The sequence below is a fragment of the Tachypleus tridentatus genome, chromosome 5, assembly GCF_004210375.1.
Source record: "Tachypleus tridentatus isolate NWPU-2018 chromosome 5, ASM421037v1, whole genome shotgun sequence".
NCBI classification, from domain to species: domain Eukaryota; kingdom Metazoa; phylum Arthropoda; class Merostomata; order Xiphosura; family Limulidae; genus Tachypleus; species Tachypleus tridentatus.
This window is the reverse complement of record NC_134829.1, coordinates 39,007,062-39,024,416: the sequence shown is the minus strand read 5'-3', so window position 1 is coordinate 39,024,416 and position 17,355 is coordinate 39,007,062.

Sequence of the window (17,355 nt, the reverse complement as noted above, 5' to 3'; positions counted from 1 at the left end):
CATTCGAGACATTTAAAATTTCATATAAGTAAGCCTAAGTTCTATGTTCGCATTTTGCAAACGAATTCTTTATGACATAAAACGTTGGAAATGTCTTTTTCAGAATCAAATGATGTCCACACACATATTTGTACAAAATTTACAAATAATAGAATTTTCCATTATTATATTGCAATTTTGAATTTTCTTTGTTTTATAATAATTACGAAGATCCACAATTAGGGACGGTTAGCACAGATAGCCCTCGTGTAGCTTTGCGCGAAATTCAAAAACAAAACAAAAAGAAACGAAACTAATGATACCATATGGTCTCTTAAGTGCCATATTTACAATAATATAAATATCTTTTACTGCGTGATTTATTAAGAAATAATGGCCCTTTTCCATAGCTTTTACTGCTAAATATAAACACTTGTCTGTATTCTTAACTGAAAAATAAACACTTTCGTCTAAAAGATGGAGACACTCATGTGCAGTGGTTTCGAAAGATAAACAAAAACCTTTGTTTAAATGATTTATTGAAAGATAGTCACCCTTTTCTACAGTATGTAATGAAAGATGGGCAATTATTTCAAAAATATATAGTATACTTAATAGTCTCTTGAGTAGTCACTGTGAAATGTATTAATTTCAGGAAACTAACTACTAAGTGTGAGTTGTTTCTTTGGAAATTCTGACAAAGCATGTAGAAGATATTGAAGGTAGTGTTCAATGGATACACCTGGAGACTCATTTGTAGCCTTAGTTTAATAATCAAACTAAACCCTGTTTCTAGAAACTGAAATTAAACAAAGTTTAATCAATTACTTGGTGACGACTTGAAAGCTTTTGAACCAGAATAAACAAAAATTGTTGAGACATTTATTACAGTTTCCATAAATGTTTATTTACGTGTGATATTAAGAGTAGTACAGTAAATAAACTATGTTGTTCTTCAATGAAAAGTGGCTTAAACAGTAAATATTGTCTTCTTTAAGTTTCCCCATCTACATTCGCAACAGTAGTGGATTAAGTTCACTTGCAAGAGGTAGAATTCAATTAGTTTCTGCTCTTTCGTTAACTGAGTTAACTGATTCTTGGTGTGTATCACATCTTCATGTGAAAAACAAAACGCATACGTGTTTCTTGTTTTATTTTTAATCTAATAATATAATATTGGAACCTATTATCTTCTTCACATTGACTTAAGACAGTCATTTCTGAAGTCTATAATTATGAAACATTTTCTATATTGACAACAACATTAAAGGACTTTAAAATGAGAATTGGATTGAATATCTATATTCAATATTTCGTTAACTGAAATTGGTTTTGGATAACAAAAGAGCTAATTTAATCTAGTTCGTGAAAGTGAAAATAACGAAGAATTGTATAAATGCGAACAATATTGAAATGTTGATTGTATTATCGGATGCAACAGTTTTAAATATTCTGTAAGAAGTGACATCCAAACACAATATTTTATGCAAAAAGAAGTACAAAATGCGTAAAAAACTACAATTATTAGTCATAGATTGCAATCAGTTTATAAACAAAATATTGGATCGAAAAGCAATCAAGAAAACTCCCAAGTCATGAATCTTTCAAATACTGGAAAAAATGTATAATATAAAACTAAAGAGCATAATTATATTAACTCGCAATATTTAAAAATTAACTTTCAGCAATCGAATATCATTCCAACTATTAAAACATGAGACAAATAAAAATTGTAAAAATTTCATAGATTGTGTTAAGATTTTGACAAAAACAAATACTCAAGAAAATATAAGGTTCGATCAGTTGATCTGGTAGACAATATACACAACAATAACGTGTTTCCATGGGAAGGCTGAAAAAAAACAACACAAACATATATACACGTTAAGCTGCCACAAAACATATATTTATGGAACAGAATAATGGAAAATTATGTGTTTTGTTATGCACAAAACTACATGATGACTATCTGTGCTATGTCCATCACGAATATTGAAACTCATTTTTTGCGTTTTAAGGCTTCACGCTTACTCCTGAGCCACCGTGGGGTAAATCTGTTATGAAAAGGTTTAGATAACTTAGTTTATAATACATGTATTTTTTAGTTGAATGGCTAAATAGACTCGATATGTTTTGTTGCTCATACAATGCTAAGTTAACAAAGAGTGCAAAGTTTTCGTATTGTAAAACAGTTACGTAAAAATTAAAACATAACAAGAAAACAAATATGAAGTTAGCATGTTTATTAGTACGTTACCGAAACGGCAGAGTATATTTTGACATTCTAAATGTTTTTTTTACATAAAGTTGCATAAGTAATTTCATATAATAAGTCCCTACATTTTTATCGTCTAATTGTTTCCATTCAAAATATTTTGCTGAGAAATGACAATGTATAAGTTTATTTATTGAAAGCACTATAAGAGATGAATGACATGCTTTTGGAACATTGTGCTTATTAAGGCCTTGATATAGCCCGACACGACCAGGTGGTTAAGTCACTCGACTTGTAATCTAAGGATCACAGGTTCGAATATTCGTCAGACCAAACACGTTTGCCTTTTTAATTGTTGGGGCGTTATATGTGACGGTCACTCCCACTATTCATTTGTAAAAGAGTAACCCAAGAATTGGCGGTGGGTGGTGATGACTAGCTGCCTTCCTTCTAGTCTTAAACTGCTAAATTAGGGATGACTAGCGCAGATAGCCCTCGTGTCGCTTTGTGCGAAATTCAAAACAAACGAGAAAAACCAAACAAATACTTTAGTTTCTCTCAAATACTACTTTCAATCAGACTAAGGACCCTACTTAGAATCAGAGCAAACTACCTATTTCGACCAAAAACCAAACATTCAACCAGCAGTTAGTATAGCTATAAATGTACTTTTTTATTTTACATCTTCATATATAAAAAATATAGAATTTATTGTTTTATGAATTGGGTATACTCGTTTTTAACGTTATTTTCGACTCTAAACCCGTCAGTATCTCGTGAGAATCGGCCATGTTAGTCCTAAATTCAAATACTAAATCAAAATTGTAAAACAGTTTCCATAACAAAGAGCATAACAAAATAAAAATAGATATACATTAAACAGTTAACTATTAATGTTGATGAAGCTAACATTAACCTGTTGACTGCCAAGTATTTCAGCTGCTATAATACAACTCTAATGCTTTTTCATTTTGTAATTTTTTCGTGACGCCATTTTGGATCAAAAGTTAAACAATTTGTAAGTAGGTCAAATCCGTGTATGGTGCTGACATCTAGCGTTGAAGTTAGGTATTATTGAGAAATAATTAACTCGTCCGTGGCACTGTGTTACCCATCGGCTTGGACGAGTTATCTCGTCTACGGCACTGAACAGGTTAAAGAAACAATATCGTATATCTATCTTATAAAACACAAAAGCACTGCACGTTAGCTTCAACTATTGTTGAATATTTAATATCAGTCGAACAACGTAACAGAAAGACGTACTGGTGGTTAGGGCAGTCGGATACGGGTAGGAAGTTCGAATGTAGTCACTCGAACATATTCCCACTTTCAGTCATGTGGGCGTTTTAATGTCCCATTCTCCGTTTGTATCCCAAGAGTTAGTGGCGTTGAATAGCTGCCTTTCCTTACGTCTGTCCTTTAACAAGTTAGGGAGAAATATCGTAGACAACTCTCAAGAAACTTTGCGCGTATTCAATAAAACAAACACGCAGGGAGCTTCGCTCACCTTTTGACATCAACCATGCTCTATCTATAACGACCGCACTTACTATGTCTTATCATTAAGAATTTGGTGCTTGGATGTGCGTTAAAAGGGGCGTCACCAAGCTATGTAGCTTCAAATAGTCTTAGAGAACCTGAAAATTAATTAATTCACTATTAGACATATTATATTTTGATTAAGTAATATACTTCATTTTGTAAGAGCTATATAGTGTAAAATAATTTTCAAATTATTTTCAAGAGGGCGCTGTTCTATTCAAAATGGTTTTGTTTGTTTGCGTGTGTGTTTTTCTTACAGCAAAGCCACATCGTGCTATCTGTTGAGCCCACCGTGGGGAATCAAACCCCTGATTTTAGCTTGTAAATCCGTAGATTTAAGGATGTACTAGCGGGGCGTAAGTGGTTTTGTCATCATAAATTTGCACATAAGGATTTATTTCTTTCTACAGTTACAATAAGTTGTTGTTAAATACATTGCTATGTTATCATACAGGTAAAATTCATCATCTTTCACTGCAAAGAGCTATTATACAAACAGCCTTATATTTTCTAAAAAAAATTCGCATAGCTCTTTGAAATTTATACCAGGAAATATAGATATATCATGCTTTTGAGATTAAATATAAATATTACTTTTATATTTAGCTATAACCAGTCTCACGTTGATTCTGATTCAAAATAAAATAAAAAAATACTCTTCAAAACATGCTTAATAACACCATGTAAAAATACAGATAACACTATGTAAAAATACAGATATGTAAAAACACTATATAAAAAAATTTTACTTTTCTTCTTCCAGGACAGAAAGTGTTATTATCTAATTGCTTATGCCTAAAGTAAATGGAAAGGACCTATTTTTCTCTTCAAACTTTGCTTTTGTGACCTGGGAGCGTATAACAAAAACATGATGGGAGACTATATTTGGTGGCTGATACGTGAAAGTGATTTACATTACAATCGCAAATCACGAAAAACTACTCACTTCTAAACATTTTTGTATAACTTTAGTATAAATACATGTAAATCTTGATTCATATGTTGTTATATTCAGACTTTATGTAAATGAATATTTTCAAATTTGTCCGTTTTTACATAGAAAATAGGTTAATTTCTAAATTTCATTATCCAGGTCACAAAAGCAAAGTTTGAAGGGAATAATGGCCATTTTCTGTACTTTTACAACATAAGCAATTAAGAAAAAGCACATACTATCCAGGAACAAAATTTGTGTAACATAATGTAATGTATGACAATAAAGGCCCGGCATGGTCAAGTGTGTTAAGGCGTTCGACTCGTAATCTGAGGGTCGCGGATTCGAATCCAGGTCGCACCAACACACTCGCCCTTTCAGCCGTGAGGGCGTTATAATGTGACGATCAATCCCACTATTTGTTGGTAAAAGAGTAGCCCAAGAATTGGCGGTGGGTAGCGATGACTAACTGCCTTCTTACACTGCTAAATTAGGGACGCCTAGCACAGATAGCCCTCGAGTAGCTTTGTGTGAAATTCAAAAACAAACAAACAAATCATTTGTTTAATTTTCGAGCAAGATTAATGAAAGTGTTACTCGTGCATAGAAGTTCTTAATTTCGAACTCATGCACTAGAGGAAAGACAGCTAAACAACAGCACCCACCGTCAAACATTGGGCTATTTCCCTCTGATGGAATAGTGGAATGAACAGTCATTATTACACAACACCCACAGCCCCAAAATGCAGAGAGCATTTTTACAATAACCAGTCACGAACCATGAATCTTCGGATTTACAGTCCAGAAACACTAACCATAGGATTGTCTTCTAATGAGCCAGCGATAAGTGTACAAATTTACATCTTTAAAATTCGAGATTCGATTCCAGGCGGTACGTATAACACATATAACCCATTTTGTGTCTTGCCATTAAAAATTAACTGTAACAAAAATAAAGTTACATTTCCCCTTAAAAAATAAAAATAACGTTTAGTTTAAATTATTGTACAATGTTACACACTCCCTCTAGGCCTGGCATCGCGAGGTGGTTAAGGTACCCGACTCATAATCTGAGGGTCGCAGATTCGAATCCTTGTCAAACAAACATCCCCCTTCAAAATGACTCATCAGTAAAGTTAGGGTTCACACGAATGAAAACCGGATTTCGGTACTTGTGGTTAGCACAGATAACTCCTTATGTAGTGTTTTTGCTTAAAGACAAACAAACAAATGTCAGATCGTGTACTAAACAAGTTAAATTTGCATGAAATCACAGAAATGCACGTTTCATTATTTAAAGCAAAATAATGTATTTATTTTTCTTTTGCTGTATTTCATAATTCATGTTTTTAAGAACGTGTAACAGTAATTCATGTATTTATTGAATTCACTGTAGTTGAAGGAAATGAAAGAAACGTTTCGATACGCATCACAAAAGCTTATGTTGAGAAGGCTTATCTCATACAACCAATCTGTGCGTCCTTGGATTTGCTAGAAAGGCAAGATCGAGTCATTCCTTTTGAAATACTATATTCACTGTCTGAAAAGGACGTTTGCTCGAACGTCACTCAGAATAAACTAAAAACGTTTTCCTTTGAACCTGTGAATTTATTGTTTATTATCGATTTCCAAGCCTTTTTGTCACGGATCTTAATAACTCAGAGTTCGAAACATTACAATTTCTCATTCTTCCCTAGTTCAAAATTAACTGTTTGATTAAACACAGTTTCTTCTACTTTCTCATTAAAATATCTTTCTCATACGAGACCTAATATTCTTGAAATGTTTGGGGAGACTTTGTTTGTTTGTTTATGAATTTCGCACAAAACTACTCGAGGGCTACCTGCACTAACCGTCTTTAATTTAGCAGTGTAAGACCAGAGGGAAGGCAGCTAGTCATCACTACTCACCGCCAACTCTTGGGCTATTCTTTTACCAACGAATAATGGGATTGACAGTCACATTATAACGCCCACACGGCTGAAAGGGCGAGCATGTTTGGTGCGACCGGGATTCGCACCCGCGACAATCATTTTACGAGTCGAACGCTTTAACCCACCTGGCCATGGTGGAGACGTTCTTACATCATAATACTTTGGGTTGAAGTTTTATTAGAAGAAAGTTAGTAAATAAAAACTTATTACAAACACGGTTTTTACTTCTGGCTTAAATGTTACATATCTCCAACCTTAAAGATTAGTAATTTCTTAAATTACTTTATTAAATTAGTTGGTAATTCTAGGGTTTTCGGCACTTTTTGTTTCAGGACTAACCGGTATATTTAGACCAAATTCTGTATCTTGTGAGTCTGGTTCACCTTCAAAATCCCACAGCTAAATATGGTTATCGTATTTTTAATTTCAAGCGAAAGTTAAGACATAAAATTTACATTCAGAAATAAAAATCAAAAGAAAGGGATCGACAGCTGCATTACGCCTCAGAATTGAGTTTTTTTTCTTTAACCCTGAAAGCCATCGTTTGCATGACAAATACACGTGATAAAATGTCAGTTTAGCCAATTGAAGACGGAAAGTTTGATGGTTTTCTTGGATTCGGTAAGTGGATTGCAAAAAAAATGCTGTTTTCTCTTCTTCCTTCTTTACCTGTGGCCATCGACCAATAAGTTAAGAGAATTGAGATAAGTGAGTGGTTTTTGAGATGGATTCTCATAACATACATTTATATTCATTTTTATGGTAAAGATACCAGGAGTATCTTTCGCTGTCCCTAACTTAGAACAATTGATCAGAAGGAAAGCACTCAGTGAGAACAACTCCGATATCTACCATACGCACTAAGGGATATACTGTCTCTCTTATAACACACAGATTCGAAACTGGCTCGCCAGCTACAAGATTCAGAGCTTTACCATCAGTTTTCTTTTGTTTGAAGTTAATCAGAGCGCAACACAATGGGCTATATTGGCTCTGTCCGCCATGATGGCTCGGCATGGCCAAGAGCGTAAGGCGCGCGACTCGTAATCCGAGGGTCGCGGGTTCGCGCCCGCGTCGCGCTGAACATGCTCGCCCTCCCAGCCGTGGGGGCGTTATAATGTGACGGTCAATCCCACTTTTCGTTGGTAAAAGAGTAGCCCAAGAGTTGGCGGTGGGTGGTGATGACTAGCTGCCTTCCCTCTAGTCTTACACTGCTAAATTAGGGACGGCTAGCACAGATAGCCCTCGAGTAGCTTTGTGCGAAATTCCAAAACAAACAAATAAACAAACCGCCATGATATAGCTCCGCGGATTCTAGCGTTGTAAGTCCGAGGGCATACCGCTGTGCCACTGGATGGGCTACCATAAAGTCAACGTGCATCTCTCATAATTCATAGTTTTCACTTTTCAAAAGCCTTGCATTTTTGATGTAATTTACATCATAAGTGTGCCCGTTGTAAATTAGGTTTAGTTTCGCATGAAATAATCGAGTCGTTTAAGACCCTTAATGTTGAAGAGTTTTAGATCCTTGAGTGAAAAAAACAAGCAAACAAAAACTTATTTAGTCTCGTTTCAGAAACGTAAGAAAACTGTCTAAGCAAAATTATTCTGTACTAAATTAGCTGTTCTTACACTTAATTAGCTCGAATCTATGACAAAGTGAAGTAGTTAGATAAAAAGAAAACAACTCTTTCCCATTAGCACCGACGGGAGGTAATTATTTTATTTCGCGCAGTTTCTAAATACTGCAAACCAAATGTTTCTCTACTTAATCGTTAATGTTTACCGGCTGTAATAGTATTTTCTGTTGATGAATGTCTTGCGAAATGCCTCAGGTATATAACAGTTTTAGAAACAGTGATTAAAACTGTGCATTAATATTAAATATATTTAGCATTAAAATAATGTTATCATATCAGAGTTCCCCTTTGAAACAATGTTATCGTAATAGTTTTCTCTTTATGTTAATGTTTTTTTAGCAGAAGCGTACATAATTGGTTTTCTGCGCTCTATCCACAGTGTGTAATGGAGCTCCGCATTTTAGTGTTATATAAGTCAGTAATATTAACACTTTGTTCCGATTTTTTTTTTTTGGGGGTTAGGCATTAAATATTTAAGCAATTTTCTTAACGTTTATAGAATAACGGAATTTTTGAGCCTGGTGGTTAAAGCAACTGGACTCTCAATCTTTGGATAACGGACTCAAATTCCCTTTCATGCTCTCTCAGTCGTGAGGACATTATATTGTGACGATCAATCTTACTATTAGTTAGTAAAGAAGAATTTCAGGTGGTTTGTGGTGTTGACCAGTTACTCTCTTTCTATGATCTATCGCTCTAAATTTACGGACGGTTAGTCCTCGAGTAGCTTTGCGCGAAATTCAACAAACGGAAAATGTGGACATTATTCCTGCGAAATAATAACTATAGTAGGCGATTTACATAATTTATTTGAAAGCATATGCTTTCAATTTAGTGTTTATTTTTTTTAAATAACAAAAATGATTAAACAAAAAAAAAACGCTATAATAATTATGTTATCACACTCATGTGGCACGTTGAGAAAAATATACCAAATTAATAATAATATTTCAATTTACTTGTTTGCTGTTTAGCGAAAGTTACACAAAGGGTTGTCAGTGTTCTTTCCATTGAGGGTAGGCCAGGCATGGCTAGGTGGTTAAGGCACGCGGCTCGTAATGTGAGAATCGTGAATTCGAATCCCGTAACACTAAACATGCTCGCTCTATCAGCCGTGGGGGCGTTATAATGTGACGGTCAATTCCACTATTCTTTGGTAAAAGAGTAGCCCAAGAGTTGGCGGTGGGTGGTGATGGCTAGCTGCCTTTCCTCTAGTCTTAAATTGCTAAATTATGGACGGCTAGTGCAGATAGCACTCGACTAGCTTTGCGCGAAATTCAAACCAAACCAAACCAATTTATTGAGAACATAGAATCTTATGCATAAATTATAAACGTTCAGACGTACATTTAAGCTCAGCCCGTCATGGCCAGACGGGTTAAGGCATTCGACTCGTATTCTGAGGGTCGCGGGTTCGAATCCCGTCGCACCAAATATGCTTGCCCTTCCAGCCGTGGGGGTGTTATAATGTGACGGTCAATCCCACTCTTCGTTGGTAAAAGAGTAGCCCAAGAGTTGGCGGTGAGTGGTGGTGACTAGCTGCTTTTCCTCTAGTCATAAATTGCTAAATTATGGACGGCTAGTGCAGATAGCACTCGACTAGCTTTGCGCGAAATTAAAAAAATTAACAAGAAAACCTTTAACGCAAGAAACCGGGTTTCGATACTGGTAGTGGGCAGAGCACGGATAATCCTTCGTGTAGCTTTGTGCTTCATTCTAAAACAACAACAACGAATCTGCTAGTAACCATTACAAAGACTATTGTAACCATGTAATAGAAACGTTAAAGTATGAAAGCAAATTGTTTATGACAGCATATATTACTACATACACTCAAATTGAAAACAAGCTATATATGTATTTCAATAACGTTTTGTCTGCATTACATCTATTTAATCATTTTATGTTACTTTTGATATAATTGTTTCCAGGGATTCGGGCTTTTTATTTGTCTTTTCTCTTTCTCGAAAATATTATTGAAAGTTCGTCCTGTCTATCAGTTTGTTTGTTATAACCTTCGCTTGTTATAACATCGAAACCTTAACGAGTTATAACCTTCCAAGAAATCACAACTGTTGAATAGCATCAGTTGATCAAAAAGGTAAAAAATTTTTTTGAAAAGACCAAGAAGGGATACTACATTTACAAAATAATTATGGTTAAAGTAAAATGTTTAACGTGTTAATACTATCCTTCTCTATAAAATCAATAACAATTCGTTCTTTACCCGTAAGCGAGAAACAAGATATAAATATTTTTTATTCACGTATACAATAATAGTCGTTTACGAACATCAGAAGCTTCTTTATATATATATATATGTACTAAAGACATCACTTATTTAGATATGAATTATTTGTTGGTTTCTTCACAATAAAAACCAGAATTTCATTTAAAATGTGTTTGTAAAAGACAAACTTTCTGTTCTCAACAAGTGACTTCTTATAGTTTAGTTATTTAAGTGAATTTATTTTTCGCTAACATTATGCAAAAGAACAACACCCCTTGCTATTTAATTTAAACTGCACTCTCAAACATAATGAAATTCTAAGGCATCTTGAAAACTTTCCTTATAATAAATATAACATTGTTGTCTCAGAGACATATATATGGCGTTAACACGTGAATATCTGTCTTTTATTAAAGTGTACTTATCAATTTGAAGTGTTTATGTGTTTTAAATTAAGTACCAAGCAGTAAGTTTGCATTAAGTCTAGTGGTTACGGTTCAGTAGTATTGTAAATAAACTTAGAAGAGAGAATGTACTTCGGTAGTTACGTAGGTTTTATTGTCTTGACGTGTTTACCTGTCCTACAGTAATTCCTGTACGCTGAATCCGAATATATCGTGATATATTCATTTTTCTCCATCACGTACAGACTTTCACAAAACGTTATATGTGTATTTATATAAAAAAGGAATAATTGTAATTGAAATCTGATTACATTTGGTTGCACTTAAAACGTTGACAACCGCTAGTTATAGATTTCTCTAGACTAATCGCGACGCGAGAGACTTATCGACGGTTCTAGAACCAAAACATGACCAAAAAGATAGTAAAAATGTTCATTGTGGTAAATAACAGTTAGATCTAAGTAAGAGTTCTTTATCTTCCAGATATATATATATATAAATATAAAGCGTGTTTTGTATAAGAACAATATTATTTCTTATTTTGCAAATAAATGCGGTAGGTATATATTTCCTGTCGAGGCCCGGCATGGCCAAGCGTGTAAGACGTGCAACTCGTAATCCGAGGGTCACGGATTCGCATCCCCGTTGCGCCAAACATGCTCGCCCTTTCAGCCGTGGGGCGTTATAATGTGACGGTCAATCCCACTATTCGTTGGTAAAAGAGTAGCCCAAGAGTTGGTGGTGGGTGGTGATGACTAGCTGCCTTCCCTCTAGTCTTACACTGCTAAATTAGGGACGGCTAGCACAGATAGCTCTCGAGTAGCTTTGTGCGAAATTCAAAAACAAACAAAATATGTTTCCTATCAGTTACGTGATGTCTTTATTTTTGGAAATTGTCCGTGGACGAGAGCGAGAGACGTCACGTATTACAGTCAGCCACAATTAAGCGTGTGCTTTAATTAGCTTGATTTATAATCCACGAAATTCATTCTTTCTTTCACAACTTTCAGGATATTAACTTCTAGCAAGACTATCTGCGTGTATACGTGTTTTAGAATTGCATGTTTCTAATGACATTTGAATCATTTTAATAAACTTCCGAAGAATAATTACGTTCAAAGTCTGCGATAACTGTAGTTTTAGACTGATAATTGTTTATAAGATAAGTGAATATGAAATACGTAACTTCTAGGTCACGAAGCCAATACATATTTTAGTAAGAGACGAAGAATTATAAACTAAAATAAAAGTTTTATAAAATTAAGATGATTTTTGGGAAATTTGCTGTGCTGTTATATTTGGACAGCAGCTGCACAGCTAAGCTGTTATAAACGTTAGATATTGGTTTAAAGGTTTATCAGTCTCACTTTATATGATCGTTTACTGAGCCACACGGTTCAGTTCAAATTAATTTCCTACAAGGGCTGAGTAATGTGCATAATATTATCAGAATGGAATGGCAAAATGTTTGAAATAATTGTCTATTTAACATGTGCAAGATACATTTATTCCTTTCGGCATTTCTTTGTTTGGTCAGGTTAGGTTAGGACTACGAAATTTTCTGAAAGTCGAGGAGCTATTGATTCTGATACGTTTTTATAAACTGATTCTCGGAAGCTGCAAAATTCACCCAGTGAATGAGAATACAAGCTCATGGAAATCGACGACGCAAAAATCTGTTTCATCTGACAAGAACACGACTCTGAACACTGGAAGACTGTGGCCTCTTGAGACCAACAGGATATGACGTTTAACGAAGAGTTTTGTTTATTATCTTTTCCCAGACTGTATTAGAAAACTGTAATCTGCTCGCGAATAGCAGTTCGTAATGTTTCCTGTCAGAAACCACTTACGAAGCTAGTGAAAGCTGTTCAGAAAGACATCTTACTGCTTACAACTCTTCCATATTCAAGTCTATTAATGTTGACTTCTGAATGAAATATTGTTGTGAAAATAATTTCGCGTTAAAAGTGTCTTTTAAAGAATTTTGATATCGTGGTACGGATTACAAAACTACTGACAGATGGATTAGTTTTCAAATGAAACGAAAAATAACAGAGACAAAAACTGTAGAAATCGAAGGTCCAAGGTTCTTAACCCATTTCACCAAATCGCGTTTCGCATTTTGGGAACCTGGATGCGTTATAAGTGAGACAATCAAATCTCATTATTCATTTAGAGTAGTTCAAGGGTTGGTCGTGAATATTGTTCATTACTTGCTTTTTCTCTGTTCTATCTGTTCAGAAACAGCAACAGGCAGCAAACTTTGCGCTAATATAAAACTGAGCTGGAACGCTGACATCAAATTAAGTTTAAACCTATGAATGAACTTGAATTTAATCTCAGTGTTTCATAAAAAAAAATAGTTTTAAGCCAGAATTATTAGCCTGGCTCAGTTCCTGTCGTTTAATTTTATTAACAACTCCCAGAATACCTTGCAATTTCATTTTTCAAGGCTGACATCAAGATTATTGAGGCTTTTAATGATATGTCAGTTTTCTAGTACATACACTTTGATAGTTTCTTATAGCCGTTTCTTTGAATAGATATAAGACCATCAAGGGAAAACATTACTCATAAGGTAGAACTCTTTTAATTAGTACGAAGGCTATAAAGTCAAATATTGTTAATTTCAATGAGTTCCTTTAATTAAAAAAGGACATCAGCTAGTCATACACATAAACGTTAAGATTGTTTAGGTTTTGTTATTTAAAACCACTGTTTATTAAGCTGCCTGAGAGATTTAATCTTTAAATGTTTCATATGCACAGTTTTTCTTTTATTTCTAACTTACAACTGTTTATAATTTAGTATGGTAATTATTGACATAGTCTTTCTTCTAGAGTTCTACAACTTGTGCTAGAAAAAATAAATAGAAGATATATTTATGAAAGGACTTTTTCCCTCCACTTCCTACACATTATACGAGTTGTTTTGAAATCAATCAAGTTTTCTCTCTGTTCTTTTATATTCTGTATAATTCGAGATGTCTTCTCTTGGGAAGCATAAGAAAACGAAAAATGTCTCTGTTAGGCTTAGTGACTTCTGATGTGTTCTATAATGATAAGTCGTATTAGGGTTTTGAAATTAATATATTTAAATATGTTCATATGTGACCCAATAGAAAAGGCTTGCTTTAACCAACTTATTACTAGGCTGGAAAACTTTCGATACATAGTTCGATGTGAAAAATTATAAATCAATTTATCTGAGCATTATATTATATTATATTATATTATATTTTCTTGTATAACATTTAGAACGCCGTGTATGTCATGGTAGCAATGAATGTAAACTTGTTCAAGGCCCGCCATGACCAGGTGGTTAAGGCAATCGATTAGTAATCCGAGGGTTGCGGGTTCGAATCCCAGTGATACCCAACATATTCATCCTTTCAGCCGTGGGGCATTATAATGTGACGGTCAATTCCACTATTCGCTGATAAAAGAGTAGCCCAAGAGTTGGCGGTGGGTAGTGATGACTAGCTGCCTTACCTCTAGTCTTACACTGTTAAATTAGAGACGGCTAGCGCAGATAGCCCTCGTGTAGCTTTGCGCGAAATTAAAAACAAAAAAAAAAACTTGTTCATCGACTCTAAAACAGTATTATTTAACTACTAAAGTTCCGTGGAAGAACAGAAGGCTCATTTCTTCAATATTTCTCACGTCACACCAAATTCACACACATTTCCTACGTCACATAAGCTAAAGGTTTATATTGTGTATTCAGTGATCATTATGTTTCTTCCACTTTGTTCACTCACTTTCAAATTATTCATATTCCTGCTGTTACAGAACATTAGGCAGATAAATGTTTTAACGAAAAGTAAGACGTCCATTTATAGTATAAATTTATTCAGCTTTGAAAAACCGAAAGACATGACGTAATAAATATTTGCTTCCCTACACATTCTTACAGTTACGACAATACTAGAGTTTGAAAAAACAAACAAAAAAACATTAAAATTTCCTTTCAGAGAGATTACAAACATATTTATAGAACGTTTGAAGCCTACAATTATTTTTCGACCAACAATCTGTTTCAACAATTGGAAAATAGCCCGCCATTAGTCAAAATTACGATGTCCAATTGCTTATTATTTGAGTGTAATAAATTATGGATGTTTTTAAGCCTTATGTATTATTATATTATCATGCTTCTTGTTTTTCCTAAGGCGTCTTTCTCGCTTCTATTTTGAATATTAGATTTGATTTATGTTATTAGCAATTTATGTGCTTTAACGTTTATACTTAACGTGAAGAGATTTCTGTTTGAAAAATGCCCTGTTTTAACTCCAGATAAACTTAAAAAAAATGTTTTTATGATACCAAGGAAAATCATTTTCCTTTAAAAACAAAATAGTGAACGAAGGAAACAAGAGAAAACTGCGTTTTTAACAAATGTCAACTCTAAAAGACGTAAAATGTCAAGTGAAAAATAACAAATAAGTGTGTGTGTTTTTCTTATAGCAAAGCCACAAAGGGCTATCTGCTCAGCCCACCGAGGGAAATCGAACCCCTGATTTTAGCGTTGTAAATCCGAAGACATACCGCTGTACTAGCGGGGGGGGGGCCTTAACGCGTTTGGCCATGCCGGACCGCCAACAAATAAGTATTAAGTAGGTTTTCACAAGGATATGTTTAGTTTAATTCTGTTTATCTATGAAAACCAACTCCAATATCTTTAAAATTAATTAACTATAGCATTTTATTTATCTTATAAATAAACTACGTTGCCATTGAGAAACTATTGCATTCATTTTGTCTATATTTTGGAAAGATTAAAATATATATAACAGATTGCAGCACAAGAGCTAAAAATGAGAATGGGTTTTTCGTGGAATAATAAAAGTAATTACAAATTGTACTTTAGTTTTATTCTAATTCTTCATTTTCTTCTTTATAGTGGATTAGTCACTTTTCCTTCTTTATTGTAATAATGCTGTACTTGTTTACTGAAAGAAAAACTGGAAATTGGAATTAGAATTGTCTACGAGATTTAAGTTGTCAAGGGTGAAATAAATTTAGATTTTAAAATATACATCTAAAATAGTAGTTATTAAACTACGAGCTGTGGAACTTCGGGGCTCAGCGAAGGATCGATAAAGGCTCCGTGGAAAGGGTTATAGAGATTTCTGATTAAGTTTTTCTTTTTTTTTTCTATTATTGAGACTTAATCCGTCAGAGTTTGTTTTGTTTTGAATTTCGTGCAAAGCTACGCAAGAGCTAGCTGTGCTAACTGTCTCTACTTTAGTAGTGTGAGACTAGAGGGAAGGCAGCTAGTCGCCACCAACTATCTACTCCCAATTCTTGGACTACTGTTTTACCAAAGAATAGTGGGATTGACCATAATTTTATAACGTTCCCATGGCCGAAAGGGCGAACATATTTGGTGTGACGGGAGTTCAAACCCCCGAGCCGAGTGTCCTAACCAACTTGTCATGCAGAGCCGTTAACTTATAACAGACAGCTGACATTAGAAAATATACTGCAGTTTTCGCATATTTCTAAATTGTCTTTTCAGACCCATTACAAGTGTTAGAGTAAGAAAGACTACATATCAGCTATATCATCCTTTCTGATATTGCTGTTATATCACTACTTGTACTTCCACGAGGTATTCGAAAGTGTTCTGTTCAAAGAGCAAATAAAACCAAAATTAAGAGTAACAAATATTTTTGAAATTCATGTGTCATGATGTGTTGTATCCTATAGATCGCATAATTCCTCTTGTGATTCATGGCATACGTACGTTTTACTGATGTCACAACAGTTCAAATTGCAACGTTTAATGTCTCTTATACGACATCATTTTTGTACCTACAGACAACATACTACTGTAAAGTTGCGCGAGTTGTTAAAACAGGTGTTAAATTAGGAAGGCTAGCGCAGATTGTTTGCGTGTACCTTTGCGCGAAATTTAAAAACAAACAAACAAACAAATACAAGTTAATATTTAAAACCCATCAAAATGCATTCTATATATGAGACGAGCCCTGTAGAGTTATTACATGTCTTTTCTAACACTCTTAATATAAAGTTTCGTTTAAATTAATACCAGTGTTAAAACCAGTGACATTTAATGAAAGGAAAAAAAAGTCATAGTTGTATGTTTTATTTTCAGTTTTCATGGAGTCATTTTTCATAACTTTTCAGATAAAAACAAATTCGGGTGCTTGAACTAAATGGTTTTGGGATGATAGCCAATAATTTGTTTAAACAGGTGTGTCAATAGAAATATTGTTCATTGTTAATCACAGTTTTGTATATCGTGAGTGCTGTGTATGATAATTAATTGTGTTCGGAATATGTTAAACCATAAACTTGGACAGCGGAAAAGGTAAAGCAATCCCTTCGTTATAAATTGTAAATGTAATTAGAACTGTGCGTAAGCATTTCGTAGTAATAAAGGAAACTACGAATAAACTGGATACTAATTAATATTGCTTGATATATCCTACAGAAGGTTTGTAGT